Below are 24,000 nucleotides of genomic sequence, written 5' to 3'. Positions count from 1 at the left end.
ATATATATGCATGTATGTATATATGCATGTATGTATATATGCATGTATGTATATATGCATGTATATATGCATGTATGTATATATGCATGTATGTATATAAGCATGTATATATGCATGTATATATGCATGTATGTATATAAGCATGTATATATGCATGTATGTATATATATATATGCATGTATGTATATATGCATGTATATATGTATGTATATATGTATGTATATATGCATGTATGTATATATGCATGTATGTATATATGCATGTATGTATATATGCATGTATGTATATATGTATGTATATATGCATGTATGTATATATGCATGTATATATGCATGTATGTATATATGTATGTATATAGGCATGTATGTATATATGTATGTATATAGGCATGTATGTATATATGTATGTATATAGGCATGTATGTATATATGTATGTATATATGCATGTATGTATATATGTATGTATATATGCATGTATGTATATATGCATGTATGTATATATGCATGTATGTATATATGTATGTATATATGCATGTATGTATATATGCATGTATGTATATATGCATGTATGTATATATATGTAAGTATATATGCATGTATGTATATATGCATGTATGTATATATATATGCATGTATGTATATATATGTATGTATGCATGTATGTATATATATATATGTATGTATGCATGTATGTATATATATATATGTATGTATGCATGTATATATATGTATTATGCATGTATGTATATATATGTATGTATGCATGTATGTATATATATGTATGTATGCATGTATGTATATATATGTATGTATGCATGTATGTATATATGTATGTATGCATGTATGTATATATGTATGTATGCATGTATGTATATATGTATGTATGCATGTATGTATATATATGCATGTATGTATATATATATATGTATGCATGTATGTATATATATATGTATGCATGTATGTATATATATATGTATGTATGTATATATATATGTATGTATGTATATATATATGTATGCATGTATGTATATATATGTATTATATATATATATATGCATGTATGTATATATATATATATGCATGAATTTATATATATATGCATGAATGTGTATATATATATGCATGAATGTGTATATATATATGCATGTATATACATATATATCATGTATATATATATATCTATATATATATATATATATATATATTATATATATATATATATATGCATGTATGTATATATGCATGTATGTTTGTATATGTATGTATGCATATGTATATGTATAAGTATGTATATATATGTATATATATATAAAAATCAGTGTGTGCCTGTGTGTATGTCATGTCCCCTTGTCTTGACTTTGCATGAGAGTTGTAAACGAGTGTCACCCTCATACAAGCACTGTCATTCAATTTCCGTAAAAACATATCTGGTCATAGGGAAATATTACCTTACTTGGAAACAGGCGAGGGTTGGTGACATGAAGAGCATCAGGCTATAGAGAAATCTATCGCAATGAATTCCATCTGACCCATGCAATAATGGAAAAGTGATCACTAAAATTGTCAATTATAATTACAGTGTGATCTGAAATTCTACCTAATCCCTGCTAGGAATATAAACGAAATCATTTTGCACTAAAAACCAATATGAGGAGTTGTCTCGTAGTATCTACCACAGTATAGTTTGTTCTAATTGAACATTTATGTTTAACCCATTCATTACTGCATTTATTTTGAGATGCTCTGTGTTTCTTTCAATTACTTTAAATGTAACAATAAATTTAGTAAAATAACTTAGTTATCATTAAGCTAGTGTTAGGAATCTAAATTGTGACTAAGGTTTGGTGGAAGATTTTAATTCAAAACTTACAAAAACAAGACATTTGTACGACAGAGCCAGAGGCAGTGTCAGCCAGGTTGGTATCAAAAGGGTTAAATATAACAAGGAATTTAGTAAAATAACTTGGTTATCATTAAGCTAGTGTTAGGAACATAAATTGTGACTAAGGTTTGGTGGAAGATTTTAATTAAAAACTTACAAAAACAAGACATTTGTACTACAGAACCAGAGCCGGTTTCAGCCGGGTTGTCTTTCCAGTGCTAAGAACCCTCCTGATAATCCTTGCTGACCCTAAGAAACAAACTTTCTGTAGGAGTTCTACCAGGCATTCTATTCTAATCTCCTTCAGCCATTTGTCTTATATCTTTGCTTACTGTTCACATCCTCCAAATTCTTCCTGTTGCTATTATTATTATTATTATTGTTATTATTGCACCAATCCGATCGTGGCCGTTGCCAGCCTCGCCTGGCACCTGTGCAGGTTGTACGTAAAAAGCACCCACTACACTCACGGAGTGGTTGGCGTTAGGAAGGGCATCCAGCTGTATAAACACTGCCAGATCAGACTGGAGCCTGGTGCAGCCTTCTGGCTTCCCAGATCCCCGGTCGAACCGTCCAACCCGTGCTAGCATGGAGAACGGACGTTAAACGATGATGATGATGATGATGATGATGTTGTTGTTGTTATTATTATTAGGGAAGTGGATTGTCAGAATCATAAGACCATCAGACAAAATGCCTTGCAATATTTCTTCTGGTTCTTCATGTTCTGAGTTCAAATCCTGCTGAGGTCACCTTTGTCTTTCATCCTTTGGGGATTGATAAAATAAAGTACCAGTCAAGTGCTGGGGTCCAAGTAGTCGACTAATCCCTTATACTCTGAAATCATTGACTTTGTGCCTAAATGAGAAACAGTAATTGCCATTATCACTCTTGTTCATATTTCAAGGTTTTTAATTAGATTTTTGTAAATTGGATCTTGTCAGGAGACAGGGACATTACTTTCCCTGAAGAATTTTTTTTTGCAAGAGAATGAGTGATCATCTGGAACTGTTTGGCACCTGGTTTGTTTTTGCAGTTTCTTAATGTGTTCGTTGAATCTTTTTTCTTTTATAGCTGACGATAATTCATTACAGACACACACGTTTTGTGTGTGTGTATGAATGGTTATAAAATGTACACAGAGCGCAGGAGTGGCTGTGTGGTAAGTAGCTTGCTAACCAACAACATGGTTCCGGGTTCAGTCCCACTGCGTGGCACCTTGGGCAAGTGTCTTCTGCTATAGCCCCGGGCCGACCAATGCCTTGTGAGTGGATTTGGTAGACGGAAACTGAAAGAAGCCTGTCGTATATATATATATATATATATATATATATATATGTATGTGTGTTTGTATTTGTCCCCCTAGCATTGCTTGACAACCGAAGCTGGTGTGTTTACGTCCCCGTCACTTAGCGGTTTGGCAAAAGAGACCGATAGAATAAGTACTGGGCTTACAAAGAATAAGTCGTAGGGTCGATTTGCTCGTCTAAAAGGCAGTGCTCCAGCATGGCTGCAGTCAAATGACTGAAACAAGTAAAAGAGAGCTATAGCTATGAATGGTGTCACCATTTGTAGCTTGGCTGCTACTGGTGACTTTTGTTGATATTTCCTGTCACAAATCACCTGCTAACTCTGTGCTTTCAAAATCCTCTGGGATAAAAAGTCTCTGTTAAGAGTTGGCAACGGGAAGTGCATCCAACCATAAAAATTTCTATTGCAATTTCCTCCTGTCTAAGCCATACTAGCAGGGAACAACAAGCGTTAAAGAAAACAAAATAAGCACATACCAACAATTTTATTAACAACTGGCTTTCGTCTTTCATGTTTGTGTTACACATTCTTTTTGATATTGACCTTCACATCCTGATATTTGCTAATCTTAGCTGCCTTTGTCAGAAAATAAGTTTTACCTAAAACTGTAATCACCACCAAGAAAGAAGGCAGGTTTTTGACATTTATTTTTTTGTTAGCTTGAACTAAATTATTTATTCCATTGACTACTAAATTACCTTTCACAGTGCAGACACCTATGTCCTACGTAATTATGTCACATGTTTACGATGGTGGGACATGCACCATTTACCACCTAGTTACTTTGACATCTTGTTTACATATTGATCAACTAATGCTAGTAGCTTACCACTTTGTTGTGTCAGCCTAAACAGAGCAGCTGGCCACAGCTGTGATATGGCTTGTTTACTTAACAAATGCAATGTGTGGTTTCAGAGTTCAATCTCACAGTACAGTACCTCAGGTACTGCATTTGATGGCATATAGGACACAAAAGCACATTAGATAGCACATTAGATTTCAGCAGCACATATTCAGGATGAAAAATTGTTTTCAGTGAATTAAAGCTTATAGAAAGGCCCAACTTTGCATGCAGTTTCAGTGAATTAAAGCTTATAGGAGGCCCAACTTTGCATGCAGGACCCAGGGTGACGTTTTCAGTGAATTAAAGCCTATAGGAGGCCCAACTTTGCATGCAGGACCCAGGGTGATGTTTTCAGTGAATTAAAGCTTATAGGAGGCCCAACTTTGCATGCAGGACCCGGTGTGACATTTTCAGCGAATTAAAGCTTATAGGAGGCCCAACTTTGCATGCAGGACCCAGGGTGACGTTTTCACTGAATTAAAGCTTATAGGAGGCCCAACTTTGCATGCAGGACCCAGGGTGATGTTCTTTTTTGAGACACTTTTTTTGGAAAAAGTGTTTTGTATGCCATCAAAATACAGTGTCTTATTCCATAGCTTCAGGTTGGCCAAGGTATTGTGAATGGAATATGGTTGATGGGAACATTGTGGAAACTTGTAATAGGGACCATTCCTATTTTGGGGATGTGACCAGTTACTCTAATTCCCACTACTGTCAGTTTTTTGAGTACTTTTAGAAGGGTCCTTTCACTTGGAAGTATTTGAACCAGGACTCTCTCTAATAGATTAATCCTGCAAATTAATAGTTCTTTTATTGTAATTAAAGTGCATTTTTGTAACCTACCCACATTATGCCTACGTTTTTCCTTATTTGGGACTAGTTCTACAATTATTATTACTAAGTGGTGAGCTGGTAGAATCATTAGTATGCTGGACAAAGTGTTTAGCAGCATTTCATCTGTCTTTATGTTTGGAGTTCAAATTCCAAAGTCAATTGAGATCGACTTTGCCTTTCATCCTTTTGGGGTTTGATGTAATTGACTTACCTTACCCCTGAAATTACTGCATTGTGCCAAAATCTAAAGCCACCACCACCACCACCATCATCATCATCATCATCATCATCATCATCATCATCATCATCATCAACATCATTATCAACATCATCATCATCAACATCATCAACATCATCATCAACATCAACATCAATAACATCAACAACAACAACAACATCAATAACATCAACAACAACAACATCAACAACAACAATACTTACTTCCTCCTCAAAATTACCTCCCCCGTCTTTATGTTCTGAGTTCAAATTCTGCTGAGGTCAACTTTGCCTTTCATCCTTTCGAGGTCAGTGAAATAAGTACCAGTTGAGCCCTGGGGGTCAATGATACTGACTAACCCCCCTTCCCCTCAAAATTACAGGCCTTGTGTCTGTGTTAGAAACCATTGACATTTATTTTTGCTGTTACATGGTATAGTTGTGTGGTTAAAAAATCTGCTTCACAAACACACGGTCCTGCTTTTGATCTCTCTCTATGGCACCATGAACTCTGAGTTCACCAATATTCTGGAGTGGAATTTGGTAGATGGAAGCTGTCACTGTGTGTGTGTGTGTGAAATGACATTACTTGTCAAAATCAATGTTGTGTCAGAGAAAAAGGGTAACTTAGCAGTTCAAACATAGATATCGATAAAACAAGTGCCTGACTGTAATTAATTAAAATCCAGAAATGCATTGCCCCAGTCTGGCCATGGTCCAGTGATTGAAACCAGTAAAAAAATGTCAGACTCTGGTGTGTACATGTATATGTGTGTGTGTGTACAAATAAAATATATATTTGTAATCTTTATATATAAAAGTAAGGTTGTGTGCTGTCTGTCTCCTCCGATTTAGATTCCTAACTACTCCCACATTTTGCGGTGCAGTTTAACCAAAACCGGGTAGCTTATAGTCGTGATTCATATCGAGCCCTTCTGGGCATTAGCGCGCATCCACGATGAGTCTACGATTTTAAAAATAATTTACCATAATTTTTTTCCATTTTAATGCATTTTTTTCGCTATTATATAAGGGAAGTAACTCTCTAAAAATGTCTACGATGAGTCAACGATTTAAAAAAAAATTTACCATAATTTTTTTTCTATTTTTAATGCATTTTTTTGCTATTTTTTGGCTATAACTCTCTAAAAGTGCTTTATAGTTATTTCCCTTACAAACCTGAGCAATGCTGGGCGATACTGCTAGTATATTATAATCAATTTAATTGACTTTATTACTCTTCCCCACTTTACACAGTTGGTCTTTTGGCTACTGAAGAGAACTGATCTGTGGCTGGTGCACACACACACACACACACACACACACATGCTCTCTCTCTCTCTCTCTCTCTCTCTCTCTCCCTTATTTCTCAGCTTTCTCTCTTTCTCTCACACACTACTGGATTATTTTGTGTGGTCTTTTTGTTTCCTGTTGCCCTGCTTCCACTCCACTCGTGTACTCTCCGCTCTCTCTATCATTGCCTGTAATTTTACAGATTAGTTGGTTAAGCACAGCATTGCTGGCCAACCAAACAAATGCTGAGAGAAATAAATAAAAAGAAAGAAAGAAAGAAAGAAGTAAGAAAAAATCTGTATGTTAATGTTGTTGTTATTGTTGCTTACAGTTTTATGCAATAGATACTATTATATTGATTTCTTACTTAGGCTCTTAGCCAATGGTTGGGTGGCGGACATGATAAATTAAATCAACCCACCCCTATATATTTCTGGTACTTTGTAGCTGTTGCTTACTTTCGCTCCCTGGGGGTCAGGCGGTGGTGATGTGAGAGGTGAACTTTGAAAAGAATTGAATTTAAAAGGTAACAAAACTATTGCTTTCTTTCTCCACCCCTATTTAAAAACAGGCATTAAGGCAATTCCATGGACAGCGAGGCTCACCAATGGAGAAGTTCTTAAGCAGATCAGGCCGAAAATGTCGCTAGAAGCACCAAGCATAGATTGGCATATTTTGGTCATATTATGCGGAGAAAATCCCTGGAGAAGGGCATCATACTCGGAATGGTCAATAGCAAGAGAGGAAGAGGCCGACCAAGAACCCGCTGGCTTGACACCATCAAGAGTGATACCGGAATGGACATAGCCAATCTGAAAGAAGCGGCCCAGGATAGAACTGATTATAGGACACTGATCCATGGAGTAACCGAGAGTCGACTTCGACTGAGCGGATAGATGGATGGAAGGCAATGTCTTTGACCTTTCACAGGGCCTCTGAGACTATTGGGAGGGAGGAAGGTATCTTCATAGTGAACCTTTGGCTTATGAATACTTACGGTAACCTGGACTCTACTAAGGGTACCCAGGGTAACAAGTGATGGTGTTAGACTGAGTGACGGATAGAATAAGTACCAAGCTTAACAAAAAATAGTAGTCAAATGGATTGGCCATTTGACTAAAAATTCTTGAAGGCAGTGCCCCAGCATGGCGGCAATTTAATAACAGAAACTTGATTGATAGTTGGTGGAAGAGAAGTGTTCGTAACCACTTTTAGGGCCTTCAAAAATCAATGAACCAGGGAAGTTATTTTCAGACAGGAGACCTGGCCCAGGTGTTTGAAACAGTGTACTCCATTATAAGCATTCCAGGTTCAGGTGATGGTGGTGTTTAATCAGAGATCAGATTAAGTCCGTCACACAATAACAAGGACGATCATCTTTCTCTGACAGTCTTGCACTGAGTGTCTATCTATGAAATATTAACACAGGACATTTGCTTATGAGGTGACCATTCCTGTTCTTGTGTGCTGTACTTAAATAACACTGTGAAACAAAATCATAATTTTTTTTTTTTGTCTTTGGTCTGTGTTTTTTTCTTATTTGCTTCTATTTAGAAATCAAAGGAAATGACTACTATTCCCTTCAAACTATGCTTTTGTGACCTGGACATCAATATTTTGAAACTGATCTATTTTTCCATTAGATTTCAGACAGATTCAGTGGTGAGTTACTGAAGCAGAAATATCATTATAGCAAATATTCTGCTCAATACCATAGATTTCCTTGTCAGTTGCTCGACCTTAACCACTTGAGCATGTTTCTTAGTGACTGACAATGTGCATCTCTGATGATGAGCAGGAATAGGTGGGGAGCATCATAGTCGTGTGTTGAGAGGTATTCTTATGGGTTTGATTAAATGTAAAAAAAAGCAAAGTTTGAAGGAAATATAAGCCATTTTTCATACTTTCTAGGGGAAAGCAAATAGGAAATAACAGTTGCTACCCAAGGCTAAAAGCATGCTACACAGTGTAATTGTATGAACAGTTTAACACTCCCACCAGCACCACTACCACCATAATCACTACCAGCAGCAGCATCACCACCACCATGACCTGTGCAATGAGAGCATATTCAAAACCTCCTAGTCACAAACCACATTCCTTAATGGTACTGCCAAACCTTCACTAGTGTGTAGTGTATTTTCTTGGAATGGTGCCAATCTTTTTCATGCTTCAACACCACAGCTTGCCTTTGTACAGTATTGCTCCATTATTTCTGTATTGACTCTTCTTGTTTGTTCCTTTGAATTGGCATTTTAGTCCTTCTGACTTGCAATGTCCAGAGGTAGGAACATTGCCAGACTCTTGCTGCTGCTGTTGTCAGTGCAACTTCTGTGCTAGTAGTGACGTAGTGATGTTAGATATGTGTTGTATGTATTATTTTTTATTTCATTTTCTGTTGATGGATCTGTTTGGTTGGTAAATACCATAAACCCTCGAGTATAATCCGCATTTTTTTCCTAAAATTTAAAGGTCAAATTCCCTAGTGCGTACTATATACGAGGCTAAAAATGAAAAATATTTTCTAAGCAATGTCCAAGACTCTATTTGCTGTCCAGCAATGTTTATTCAGACGCATTTTGTGATGTTGGGCGCGGAAATACCTTAAGCTAAGCCGGAAAGCAATGAAGTCATAAAAGAATCATCCATAACTTGCAGTAAGCAACATTTATTAAAATAAAAGTATTCAGAACACAGAATAACATGTAACAAAAACAATTTGCAAACATATTTACATTCCCATATAACAGTTAAGAACATCACCATTATTGTATTACTCATGGATGGAAGTGTTTGTTCAACTAGGTGCTGCTGGCTTAACCCTTTAGTGTTCACATTATTCTGCCAAAATTAATACTTCTTCATCCACATTGCCTTGAACTAATCATGCATTATCTTGCAGCTATGAGATTTTGATGAGGTAGCTGTTAATTTTTAAAATGATATTGTAGGGTTGGTGTGAGAGACCAGATCTGGCCAGTTTGAACATAAAACAGGCAGAATACTTTTGGCCGGATATGGTCGGTTTAAATGCTAAAGGGTTAATTACGCATGACTCGAGTTAGAGAAATGGTGCATATTATACACACGGTTTAGGTTTTCCAGAGGTACAGCCCCCTAAAAATCCCCTGCGTATTATACTCAAGGGCGGACTATACTCGAGGATTTACAGTAGGTCCAGCTAGCAAGGCAGCCAATTGTGAATCGAGTGTGCATTAGTGAAATACATATCAGTGTTGTCTTGAGAATCTATTGATGCAGGAGTTTGCTCATATAATTGATTATCAGCTTGTGTGCGAGCCGATGATGTATGTTCATGTCAAATTGTGTTGCTGAACTGGAGATCAATGGATGCACACCTGATGGCTGGCCACACGCCCACACATACGCTCATACATACACACAAACACTCACATACATTCATACACACATACACACGCTGTCTTTCACTTTCACTTTCTGACACACACACACACACACACACATACACCCATGCATAAACTTACACATATTTTCTTGCACGCACATACACACACATGCACACGGTCAGCCATTCCTTCTTGTTCCTCTACGCACTTCTTCACATCTCTATACACATGCTTACATGGTTTTCACCTGTAGTTCTTTGTCTATGATGAGGGAAGCAAAGGAAAATCAGAAGTACAGTTTGTGCTAAATGAAGACCAAATCAATAAGAGAAACGATAAAGCATTTGATACGCTTTGTAGTATATTTTAGTTGCATAACAAAATATGCTGTTTCTACCAGTATATAGATATACATACCAGCTGTCAGGAATAGGAGTGGCTGTGTGGCAAGTAGCTTGCTTACGAGCCACATGGTTCCGGGTTCAGTCCCACTGCATGTCACTTTGATCGAGTGTCTTTAAGGCTATATATATATATTTATATATATATATGTATGTATGTATGTGTAATATATATATATATATATATATATATATATATATATATGTATGTGTGTGTATATGTTTGTGTGTCTGTGTTTATCCCCCCAACATTGCTTGACAACCGATGCTGGTGTGTTTACGTCCCCGTAACTTAGCAGCTCGGTGAAAAGAGACTGAATAAGTAGTAGGCTTACAAAGAATAAGTCCTGGGGTCAACTTGCTCGACTAAAGGCGGTGCTCCAGCATGGCCACAGTCAAATGAATGAAACAAGTAAAAGAGTAAAATTGGTATCTCTAATAGTGTTATACCACTATATTTAGTGGTTATTTAAGCAATGATTTTGTGGATGGTTAACGGGTTGGATGGGTGCTGATGAAGGAGCAAGAACTCCTGAAATATGCATATACACCGATTACCTAATTTTCTCTCTGTGATTACATTGTTTACATTAGATGTATTTGGATATGAAATGTCATAACAAATCAGTGCTGGTTATATTGTGGGGCTTGGGTGAAAGTAGATTGGGAAACACTAGTGTAAACCTTTTTAAAAGTGACAATCCTTATGGCAGTCACCACAGATGAAGATGAAGTCATCACTGTATGGAGTTGAAACCATCCACTTCCTGAATTACTGATTTTTACCAAACCAGGAATGGTCAACCTCTAAATTCAACAAATATTAAATTTACTTTAAGTAAATGAACTACCAAGTACCTATACATTAGTATAATTGATACAAGTTCATTAATACCGATAACCTTAAAAATAAAAAGTGATTGACCTTGATAATCTATTAGTTAGCTCAACATTATTCCAATTACTCGGCTTAATTAGTACTCAGCTTAGTATAACACTCTTACTCATTTCAGTTTAAATACAGGAACAACAACTTTCCAGACACTGATGATCTGAAACCACTTATAATCTGTACTAATTTATGAGTAGGAACTTCAAATTCCTGTGGCTGCTAGACTAGTTTAACGGTACCTTGCACAGTACAGTATTAATGAACTTGTATCAATTATACTAATGTATAGGTACTTGGTAGTTCATTTACTTAAAGTAAATTTAATATTTGTTGAATTTAGAGGTTGACCATTTCTGGTTTGGTAAAAATCAGGAAGTGGATGGTTTCAACTTCATACAGTGATGACTTCATCTTCATCTGTGGTGACTGCCATAAGGATTGTCACTTTTAAATAGGTTTACACTAGTGTTTCCCAATCTACTTTCACCCAAGCCCCACAATAACTATCCAGAAAAATGTGTGCCCCTCCAGAGGCTGGGAAGAAACAACTTTATTTTTAATATTTTATCAGTTATTTAATACAAAAGAATCTACCAGTAACTCTTTTATTGAGTACTGAGTACGAAAAAAAAAAGGTACATTTTGTCCAAGGAAAAAAAAGTGATTCACTTTAACGAGAACCTTCTACCTATGACTGGTAGATTTTCTTGATTCAAGAAGACAGTTTTGTTAGCTTCATCTGTAGCATTAGAATAGTGTTGTGCTGTAGCAAACAGTCTTCACACAGTGTGTTTGTTTGGAGGGATTGGCTTGGCTAGGCTGAGTTTAGGTGTAGTATGTTTGCTGTGAAAAATGGTTTTCACAATTCCATGTCCTACTAAAAAGAAAAAAAAAAAATTTTATCCCAGACTCTACCACAAATTTTCCACATTAGGAATCATTGGTTTACACAATCCTCGTACACCATGTGTCTGCATAATGAAGCTAGATGAGGAAAGTGGTGTGAGAAGGATAAGGAACATCGAAAAGTCTTCTTGTCTTCTCTTGTAATGGTATTCTCCCAGGAGGCTTAAGCTGGTTCTTATTGAGTTCACTGCATCATGGGTCAAAGCAGTCCATGCATGTCTGTTGGCGGCTGGTTCTGCAGCATGTTAAAGCCATTCCCACTGGAGTGATGAACGCCAAAGACTTGAAACCCAGAAATGAGCTCCATATCTGCTTTAACTTATGTGAGCCACGTCTTCAGCTGACCACCTCTCTGCTTATACCTATTTCTTTATTACCCACAAGGGGCTAAACACAGAGGGGACAAATAAGGACAGACAAACGGATTAAGTCAATTACATCGATCCCAGTGCGTAACTGGTACTTAATTTATCGACCCCGAAAGGATGAAAGGCAAAGTTGACCTCGGCGGAATTTGAACTCAGAACATAATGGCAGACGAAATACGGCTACACATTTCGCCTGGTGTGCTAACGTTTCTGCCAGCTCTCTGCTTATACCAACTCAGGGGAAGATCTGGTGCTAGTGCCTTCCAGACAAGTTCATCGCAGGACAATATCTTGTTTTTCTTCCACTTAACAATGTTCAAACTCTTACGAACATTGAAAAGTGGAAGGAAAAGAAGAAATTTCTCTCTTAAAAACAATGGTTGTGACTGTTGCCATCATCGAACTGGTATATTAAATAAAGGTCTTGATTGGCCGTAAGGGTCTCTCAAAAGCATGTTTCCATCTCTAGTTTCCTGGCATTTATCCTTTTGTCACCATATTTCTATTGAAATATGCTCCCTTTGTTTTAATTAATTTCGAAAATAATGGAAAATTCATTAACCCTTCGGTGTTTATACTGGCTATATCTGGCCCAAGCTGGCAGAATCGTTAGCACGCCGGGCGAAATGCCAAGCAGTATTTCGTCTGTCGTTACGTTCTGAGTTCAAATTCCGCCGAGGTCGACTTTGCCTTTCATCCTTTCGGGGTCGATAAATAAAGTATCAGTTTCGCACTGAGGTCGATGTAATCGACTTAATCCCTTTGTCTGTCCTTGTTTGTCCCCTCTGTGTTTAGCCCCTTCTGGGTAGTAAAGAAACATATATCAGGCCCAGATATTCCACATGTTTTATATTCAAACTGGCCATATCTGGCCCCTCACACCTAACCTACATTGACATTCTAAAAATAAACAATCACATCATTGAAACCTCAAAGCTATAAGATAATGCATGATTAATTCAAAACAATTTGAGTGAAAAAGTATTACATTTCACAGAGTAATCTGAACACTAAAGGGTTAAAATACCCTTACCATTATTAAGTTGGTGTTTGTTACATAAATTAACATGACATTATGGTGGAAGGTTTTAATTTGGATCACTTTAACCCTTTGGTTACCATATTTCCATTGAAATACAGTGCTTTTGTTTTACTTAATTTTGAAAATAATTAGGAATTCAGTAAAATAACTTAGCCTTTATTAAGCAGGTGTTTGATGCATAAATTAATGTTTTGATGGAAGGGTTTGTTTTGGATTACATTAACCCTTTAGCATTTAAACTGGCCATATCCGTCCAAAAATATTCTACCTGTTTTATGTTCAAACTGGCCAGACCTGGTCTCTCACACCAACCCTACAATATTGTTTTAAAAATTAACAGCTACCTCATCAAAATCTCATAGCTACAAGATAATGCATGATTAATTCAAAACAATGTAGATGAAGAAGCATTAATTTTGGCAGAATAATGCCAACACTAAAGGGTTAAGAGAAGTTTGTATCATAGAAACAAAGGCATTTCTGGGCAGATTGATATCAGAAACTACACTCCACCCATATTGGTTGTATCAAAGAGGTCTAGCTACTATTGATATTTATAGGTTTATTTGTAAATATCAGATTTTGAAAAGTTGTTGCTTATCTCCAAGTGAGCCGCCAATAACCCTTTAGCATTTAGACCAGTGATATCTGGCGAAAATATTCGACCCGTTTTATGCTCAAACTGGTCAGATCTGGCCTCTCACACCATCCCTACAATGTCATTCTAAAAATTATGTTACTTCATCAAAATCTTGAAACTATAAAATAATGCAGGATTAATTCAAAACAATGTGAATAAATAAACATTACTTTTGACAGAATAAAGTGAATGCTAAAGGGTTAACCCTTTTGTTACTAACCCGGCCAAAACCGGCTCTGGCTCTGTGGTAAAATGTCTTGTTTTCATAAGTTTTGAATTAAAATATTCTACCAAACCTTAGTCACAATTAATATTCCTAACACTAGCTTAATTATAACTAAGTTATTTTACTAAATTCTTTGTTATATTTAAAATAATTGAAAGAAACACAGAGCATCTCAAAATAAATACAGTAACGAAAGGGTTGGAACCAACAGTTAGATGCATCCCTTAGGCCCTTTCATTTTTAAATCAGTAGGGTGTGATCTGAGGAAGATATGGAGGCTATTTTTAGCAATTTGAGTCACCACATACTAGCTCTCCCTATCGGCTTGAGTTATGACTAGATACTTTTTTTTTGACCTGTATCAAACTATTTCTTAACAAAGATGTCTAACACCATTTTTTTTCTCCCCTTTTCATTATATCAGTTAGTAATATATTTATTTCTATGACAACAGAGATCAATAATACTGTTCATATATCTACGTTGTTGATCTATTGGAAATCTCATCTCTTCTGTTTATTTGCCAGCCTCTCTTCCATTTCGTTTCTCTCTCTCTCTCTCTCTCACCCTCTCTGCTGTCTGTCTGTCTTCCTTTCTCTGTTCTCATCTCTCTGTCTTTCTCTCTTGGTCTTCCAGTCTCTGTCTCTTCTTTTCTGTTTTTCTCTTAATCTCTCTTTCTCTATCTTTCTCTTTTCAAGATTGTATTTTCTTGTCCTTTTGTCTAGTTTCTCTGTTCCTTCTCAGTCGTTCTGTTCTTGACCTGACTCTTCATCTCTCTTCTTGTCTCATCCTTTCTACTACAGGCACAAGGCCTGAAATTTGGAGTGGGGTTTTAGTGCCTGTATTTCAAAGGGCCAGCCTTGTCAACTCTGTGTCATGCTGAATCACCCTGAGAACTATGATAAGGGTACACGTGTCTGTGGAATGCTCAGTGCTACTCATCATACATATATCATCATCATCATCATCATCGTTTAGCGTCCGCTTTCCATGCTAGCATGGGTTGGACGGTTCAACTGGGGTCTGGGAAGCCAGAAGGCTGCACCAGGCCCAGTCTGATCTGGCAATGTTTCTATGGCTGGATGCCCTTCCTAATGCCAACCACTCCATGAGTGTAGTGGGTGCTTTTTACGTGCCACTGGCACAGGTGCCAGACGGGGCTGGCAAACGGCCACGATCGGATGGTGTTTTTTATGTGCCACCGGCATGGGGGCGAGGCGAGGCTGACAAACGGCCACGATCGGATGGTGCTTTTTACGTGCTACCGGCACGGGGGCCAGGCGAGGCTGGCAACGGCCACATATGGATGGTGCTTTTTACGTGCCACTGGCACGAGGCCAGTCGGGGCGGCGCTATATATTTATATATTTATATAATGTGTGTGTGTATGTATGTGTTTGTTTTCCTACCACTGCTTAGGAACCAGTGATGGTGTGTTTATGTCCCCATAACTTAGCAGTTCAGCAAAAGAGACTAATAGAATAAGTACTAGGCTTAACCCTTTCACATTTAATTTATGTTGCAAGCAGCAGCTTAATAACAATAGTTATTTTGCTAAATGCTTTATTATTTTCAAAGTTAATTGAAATGAAGAAGGCAGCATATTTCATTAGGAATATGTTAATGGAAAGATTAGCCAACCATCAAATGACAACAATTCTTAAAACGGCAGTTCAGCTGTTAAACCTTTTTGTTTCCATATATTTCTGTTGAAATACACAATCTTTGTTTCAGTTGAGCTTGAAAATAATTAAAGAATTGTTAAAATAATTTTGTCATTATTAAACTGTTGTTAAGAACATAGGCGTAGGAGTGGCTGTGTGGTAAGTAGCTTGCTTGCGAACCACATGGTTCCGGGTTCAGTCCCACTGCGTGGCACCTTGGGTAAGTGTCTTCTACTATAGCCTCGGGCTGACCAAAGCCTTGTGAGTGGATTTTGGTAGACGGAAACTGAAAGAAGCCCGTCGTATATATATGTATATATATATGTGTGTGAGTGTGCGTGTTTGTCTGTGTTTGTCCCCCCCAACATCGCTTGACAACCGATGCTGGTGTGTTTACGTCCCCGTAACTTAGCGGTTCGGCAAAAAAGAGACCGATAAAATAAGTACTAGGCTTACAAAGAATAAGTCGTGGGGTCGATTTGATCGACTAAAGGCGGTGCTCCAGCATGGCCACAGTCACATGACTGAAACAAGTAAAGACAAGAGTAACATTAATTAATCTGAAATTTTGGCAGCAGGTTTAAATTATGATAATTTTAATGCAAAGGTTAGTGATGGAACCAAGCGCAGTTTCAAGTGAGTTGGTTTCAAAAGGGTGGAGCAGTTTTTGTTTGTCTTAAGTTTTTGAGAAATTTTATTTTAACAGTCATATATATTTCTTTACTGCCCACAAAGGGCTAAACATAGAGGAGACAAACAAGGACAGACAAAGGGATTAAGTCGATTACATCGGCCCCAGTGCATAACTGGTACTTTATTTATTGACCCTGAAAGGATGAAAGGCAAAGTCGACCTCGGCGGAATTTGAACTCAGAACGTAACGGCGGACGAAATACGGCTACGCATTTCGCCCGGCGTGCTAACGTTTCTGCCAGCTCATATAGTGCTCCCTCTGCTTATAATACTAAACTGCATCTGGTAAATGAAAAGGGCCATTTTACATCAAAAGAACGAGTGAGTGAATGAATGCTGGAAGGATGAAATGTAGAATCAGCATTACAGATAACTTTTCTTCTTTGTACCATTGTTAATAACATCTGATGCTGCTGTTGGGTTTGACCAAATAATTATGCTGCTGCTGCTTTATTCAAGCAAACAGTCTTTTATAATATCTAATGGCTATTCCATTTCTCCTTGCTTGGACAATTTTCTTAGATCATGATTTCCTACAATTGGAGTGGGGTTTAGTGCCTGTATTTCAAAGGGCCAGCCTTGTCACACTCTGTGTCATGCTGAATCACCCTGAGAACTATGATAAGGGTACACGTCTGTGGAATGCTCAGTGCTACTCATCATACATATATATTTATATATTTATATAATGTGTGTGTGTGTATGTATGTGTTTGTTTTCCTACCACTGCTTGGGAACAATGATGATGATGATGATGTACAAAGTTAGTAGTGATAGTGTAGAGTTTGTTGGTTGATTGATACCAATACATTACTGGTACATGTTCTATTTTCCAGTGTAGTGACTGAAACAAGTAAAATATAAAAGATAAGATAGCATATTTGTTTCGTAGAACCACGGGCAGTTTCTGGCAGGCTGGTTATCAAAAGGTTTAACCCTTTAGTGTTCTCATTATTCTGCCAAAATTAATCCTTTTTTATCCACATTGCCTTGAACTAATCATGCATTATCTTGTAACTATGAGAATTTGATGAGGAAGCTGTTAAATTTTAAGATGATATTGTAGGGTTTGTGTTAGAGACCAGATCTGGCCAGTTTGAACATAAAGCAGGTAGAATACTTTTGGCCGGATATGGCCGGTTTAAATGCTAAAGGGTTAAGAGAAAATGATGGAAAGATTCAGAAGCTAAATCATATAAGTAGGATATTTCTGTTGAAATACATTGTCTTTGTTGCAATTAATTTTTGAAATAACGAAAGCCATGCCAAACCAGACACAGACACCTGGTTTAGCCGTCAACTGGCCGGCTCCTGTTAAACCATCCAACACATGCCAGCATGGAAGGCAGGCATTAAACAATGATGATGATGAATTAGCAAAAGGACTGTCATTATTAAGCTGGTGTTTAGGCAGCAATCTGGCAGAATTCTTAGTCTGCTGGACAAAATGCTTAGCAGCATTTCGTCCATCTTTATGTTTTCAGTTAAAATTCTGCCAGGGTTGACTTTGCTTTCCATCCTTTGGGGCAGGGTGTCAATAAAATAAGTACCTATTTCTTTATTACCCACAAGGGGCTAAACACAGAGGGGACAAACAAGGACAGACAAACGGATTAAGTCGATTACATCGACCCCAGTGCTGGTACTTAATTTATCGACCCCGAAAGGATGAAAGGCAAAGTCGACCTCGGTGGAATTTGAACTCACAACGTAACGCAGACGAAATACCGCTAAGCATTTCGCCCAGCGTGCTAACGTTTCTGCCAGTTATGCAGTGGGGTTGATGTAGCTGACCTATCCCCTTCCCTCAAATTGCTGGCCTTGTACCAAAATTTAAAGCCATTATAAAGCTGATGTTAGGAACATAGATTAACATGAAATTGTGACAGAAGGTTTTAATTTTGATCATTGTAAAACAAGGGGTCTGTATCAGAGAATCAAGGGCAATCTTGGGTAGATCTATACCAAAAAAGGGTTAATGGAATAAAAAGAGAAGAAAAAGAAACTAATATATATTAATCAATATCTTTTTTCCTTTCTTCATTCTGTTGTCTACAACAACGAAGTCAGTTTCTGATGAATATTTCCTACTACAATATCCAATAAATAGTCTTGGGTATATGATGGAACGACACTCATTGTTTGATAAGATTTGCTGCAGTAAACACCAGCACCATTACTATTAAGAATGAACGCTGTTAGTAAAGCTGTATCTGTGATTTGATTTCGGTATCTAATTGACTGAAGTCTTTCAAGTTCATTTCCTCCAATATGTCATCTTTATGACAAGAACAGTCTTGTAGAATGGCTGAGTAGAGAAATTAGGTTGGGAAAAGTTCATTCTATTCTCTAAGTCAGTGGTTCTCAACCATTTTTTTGTCTATGGGTCCCTTTGATTCCTGTTTTACTCTGCGCTGGACATCTATAGCCATTATATATATATATATATATATATATATTGTGCCGGTGGCACGTAAAAAGCACCCATTGCACTCTTGAAGTGGTTGGCGTTAGGAAGGGCATCCAGCTGTAGAAACACTGCCGGATCAGATTGGGGCCTAGTGCAGCATCCTGGCTTCCCAGACCCCAGTCAAACTGTCCAACCCATGCCAGCATGGAAAACAGATGTAAAATGATGATGATATATATATATATATATATATAGGTCCTACTGTAATTTAGTAATTAAATATTATTAAGAATAGTACAAAAAAAATATATTTTGTGTATTGTAGAAATATAAACAGTTTATTGCACATAAATAACAAAAAATTTTGTATATGAACCCATAAGTGTTATGTAGATCCTGGTTGAGAACTACTTTAGGTCATGAGAGGTTAAGTGAAATGGGTGCAAGAATTTTCAAACTCTTCTCTTGCCTTTTCATTATCACCACCACCACCACCCTCATCGCTGCCACCACCCTCATCACCTAATAAAAGCATTTAATCCAGAGAACAAGGATGAATACTTACTCCATTGAGTAAGCAGGAATAATTTGTCTGGTGGAATTTTCCAGAAATGAAAATTAAAATAAAATGAAAGAAAAAAATAGCAAGACACTTTTCTCTCCCCTTCTCTTGACCTTCTTACATAAAATGATAGCTGAATTGAACAAGATTCTATTAATCATCCAAAGTATTTCTTTATCCATTCTTATTAGATAATACAGCAAGTGGAATAATAATAATAATGATAATAATAACAATAATAATAATAATAATAATGTCTTTTAATAATAATAATGATAATGATCTCTTTTAATAAGACAAAGTATTAGAGAAATTGTTTTTTGTTACAGGAAATGATTTGAGATGTTTTCTTAATTTTTTTCTTCTGTATTAGCATTGAATATTGTATTATATTGATATGTGTAGGCATGGCTGTCTGGCTAAGAAGCTTGCTTCCCAACCATGTGATCTTGGGTTCAGGCCCACTGCGCAGCACCTTGGGCAAGTGCCTTCTGCTATAGGTTTGGGCTGACCAAAGTTTGCAAGTGAATTTGGTAAACAAAAATTGAAAGAAATATGTGTGTGTTTGTGTGTACCTGTGTCTAGATGTCACATGATGATTGTAAATGAGTGTCACCACCATAAAAGAGAGGTTGTTCTTTCCCAGTTTTCTTTGAACAGTATGTTCAAGCACAGGTAAATATTATCTTGCTTGGAAACAGGTGAGGTTCACAACATCCATAGAAAATTGCCCTCCACAAATTCATGGCTCTCCCTATCCTCAGCAAGAAAGGAAGAAAAGATGTTGGAACTGTGGTATCAGGATGTACCCTCAAGATACACGAGGGAATAGGGAGAGAGAGAGAGAGAGAGAGAGAGAGAGAGAGAGAGAGAGAGAGAGAGTCAAGGATGACTGGGTAGGTAGGGTCATGAGATTGTGAAAGGAGAGTGACAGATTTGAAAGTAAAAGTAGTGAATGGTGAACATGGGTGGAGGTGTGGGCGATGGTGAGTCTTAGTTTGGGGGAATGTAAGGAACACAAGAGTGGGTCATGGAAGAGGAGGTGATGCTTAAAAATATTTGGCAAAATGAATGGGTTTTTTGTGTTTTCTTGCTTGCACTTTTTCTTAACTGAATACAAATTCTCTTTTTTTTTTCCATCTACAGCTGTGATCATGTAATGGTAGCTGCCTGATAGTGTTGTTTTGTGAAGAACCCCTAACTCCTTATTGAACCACTCTACTGCTGATAGATCTCATAACATCAAGCAGTCCCAATCTACCGAACCTTCTTGCCAGAATTGTAACACAGAATGGACATTTGGTAAGAATGTTAGTTTCTCTCTTTTTCTCTTTTTACTTGTTTCAGTCATTTTGACTGCGGCCATGCTGGTGCACTGCCTTTAATCGAGCAACTCGACCCCGGGATTTATTCTTTGTAAGGCCAGTACTTATTCTATCGGTCTCTTTTGCTGAACTGTTAAGTGACGGGGACATAAACGCACCAGCATCAGTTGTCAAGCAATGCTAGGGGGACAAACACAGACACACAAACATACACGCACATACATATATATACATATATACGACGGGCTTCTTTCAGATTCCGTCTACCAAATCCACTCACAAGGCTTTGGTCGGCCCGAGGCTATAGTAGAAGACACTTGCCCAAGGTGCCACGCAGTGGGACTGAACCTGGAATCATGTGGTTGGTAAACAAGCTACTTACCACACAGCCACTCCTGCGCCTAGTTTATTTATGATATAATATATATTCTTGTAATACTTATATAAGAAGTTTGCTTCTGAACCATATGTTTTAGGTTTAAAGATTCTAGTTGATTTGATGAAGGACTATTGGCTGTATTGTCACTAGCTTGTCTGTAGGGACTAATCTATGCAAAGAAGTCCATAACAAAGTATGTGACGACTGAAGAGCTCAGGTTCCCTAAAAATAATAGTGGAGGCACGTGGCTTAGTGGTTAGGCTGTCAGCATCATGATTGTAAGATTGTGGTTTCGATTCCTGGACCGGGCAACGCGTTATGTTCTTGAGCAAAACACTTCATTTCACGTTGCTCCAGTCCACTCAGCTGGCAAAAATGAGTAACGTCCAGCTGGGGAACACATACGCCATTGAAACCGGGAAACTGGGCCCATGAACCTGGTTAGTCTTTAAAAAGGTGCATTTATTTATTATAATCATCGTCAACATAATGATGGTTTTAACATTCACTTTTCCATGTTTCCATGGATTAGATGAAATTTGTTGAGGCAGATTTTACATGACCTGATGCTCTTTCTGCTGCTGATTTGTTTCAAAGGAACATTATATCTTCTCATGGCCTGACATGTTTTTGCAGAAGATTGGAAATAAACAACCCCGATCATGTGATGGCGACGCTTGTTTACAACTATCAAATGATGCATCGACAAAGATACATGCACACATGTGCTCACATATATGCATACACGCACACATACACAGATACACACATGCATATGGACACACAGACACACACATACAGACACGCATACAGACACACATTTACATATATGCACACACACACACACACACAGAGGCTTCTTCAGACATATACGATGGATTTCTTTCAGTTGTTTCTGTCTCTACCAAATCCATCTACAAAGTTTCAGTTGGCCTGGGGCTATATATTTCGAAAACACTCCCCCAAGTTACCATGCAATGGAACTGAACCCCCGAACCATAATACTTGAGATACAAACTTCTTAACCACACACCCACATGCCTGCACCTTACATGGTTTGTGAAGCAGCAGTATTGTAATCTGCTAATAAGTTTGGCAAAAAGGTTAAATTATACAACTATATTGGAACATTCTTCCGTGTATTTCTCTTCGAAGACAAAACATCCATTATTGTTTTGGTTTCCTGCAGTGAGTTTACTGAAGAATTAATAACAAAGTTCATTATGAATCACCTAAATAAATTAAGCTGTTGTCTTAATTATTTCAAATCATTCAATCTTTGTTGTGTTATTCTCTCTCCCTCCCACCTTCTGTCTGTCTTCCTTTTTCCACCTCACCACCCCACTGTCTGTCTCTCTTCCTCCACCTACCCACCTGTCTTTATAAACACTTCTTATTTATTTTTCTCTTTTCTTTTCACTTTCTTAAATGCAGTTGGTTTCTATTTTACAAAATTGCAATTTTAGTTAGAATAATAGCTTTTTTCTTTTTTTTTTTTTTACCCTGAAAATTTCATTATTTAACACATATTTATTTTGCTGTTTATATATTATTGTTGAAGTATATATATATATATATATATATATAATATATATATATATATATATATATATATATATATATATGTATATATATATGTATATATATAGATATATATATATATATATTGTTTTCCTATGTTGGAATGATTAGCATCTTTTTAGAAAAGTGCTCTGTGAATTTAATTTATTTTTTTATCTATTTTGTCTGCAGTAGTCAGTACAGAACAATTCCATAATTATCCTGATTGACTTCAGACTCGAAATAAGTAACAAATGTGTAATAGCATTAAATGGGAAAAAAAAAAAAAAAATTTCGGTTGAATAATAGTCTTGTGATCACCTTTCCAGTCTACTACAACTGCTGGAATGACCACAAGAGGAAGAAGAGTTGACTGCTAAGACTCCTAAGTTTTAATTAGTATGTTTAGTTGAATTCCAGGTTTGTCTATTTATACAGATATATGTCACACCACATCATACATTTGTGCGTATATTTGCAAGATTCCCGTTGGGTTTCCTTCTACTGTATTACAAAGTTCTCTTTATGATTTTATTGTTGTTTCCCCAAGATCAGTAATAATAATAGATAATCCTTTCCACTAAAGGCACAAGGCCTGAAATTTTGTGGGAGGGGACTAGTTGATTACATCGACCCCAGTATTTCACTGGTACTTAATTTATTGACCCTGAAATGCAAAGTTGGCCTTGGTAGAATTTGAACTCAGAATGTAGTGACAGGCAAAATACTGCTAACCATTTCATTCAGAGTGCTAACAATTCTGCCTGCTCGTTACCTTATTAACAACAATAATAATAATAATGATAGTAATAATAATAATGGTAATCCTTTCTGTTAAGGGCACAAGGCCTGAAATTAGTTGATTATATCGACCCAGTATTTCACTGGTACTTAATTTATTGACCCCGAAAGGATGAAAGACAAAGTTGACCGTGGCAGAATTTGAACTCAGAATGTAGTGACAGGCAAAATACTGCTAACCATTTCATGCTAATGATTCTGCCACCTTGTCACCTTAATAATAATAATAATAATAATAATAATAATCCTTTCTACTAAAGGTGCAAGGCCTGAAATTTGTAGGGAGGGGGTAAGTCAATCACATCGACCTAAGTACTTGACTAGTATTTTTTTCCTCAACCCCTAAAAGATACCTAATTTTCATCAATCCCCAAAAGGTACTT

At 37.0% G+C, this 24,000-nt stretch overlaps 1 protein-coding gene across 14 annotated transcripts in view; it reads left to right on the top strand.

Moving 5' to 3' along the window:
- LOC115224382 (kinesin-like protein unc-104) overlaps nt 1–24,000 on the top strand; it is a 300,207-nt gene that overhangs the window by 22,854 nt on the left and 253,353 nt on the right. For 12 of the 14 annotated variants that reach the window (XM_029795269.2, XM_036513465.1, XM_036513461.1 and 9 more), the window contains exon 2: nt 20,699–20,854. The gene's annotated coding sequence lies outside the window, so the exon portion shown is untranslated. Of the gene's footprint in view, nt 1–7,812; nt 7,825–20,698; nt 20,863–24,000 lie in introns of those variants that run through there. The other 2 variants (XM_036513458.1, XM_036513459.1) reach the window with 2 other exon arrangements.

Source organism: Octopus sinensis, linkage group LG25, assembly GCF_006345805.1.
Source record: "Octopus sinensis linkage group LG25, ASM634580v1, whole genome shotgun sequence".
NCBI classification, from domain to species: Eukaryota; Metazoa; Mollusca; class Cephalopoda; order Octopoda; family Octopodidae; genus Octopus; species Octopus sinensis.
Note: the sequence above shows the minus strand (reverse complement) of the source record. Positions and strands in the feature narration are given on the sequence as shown.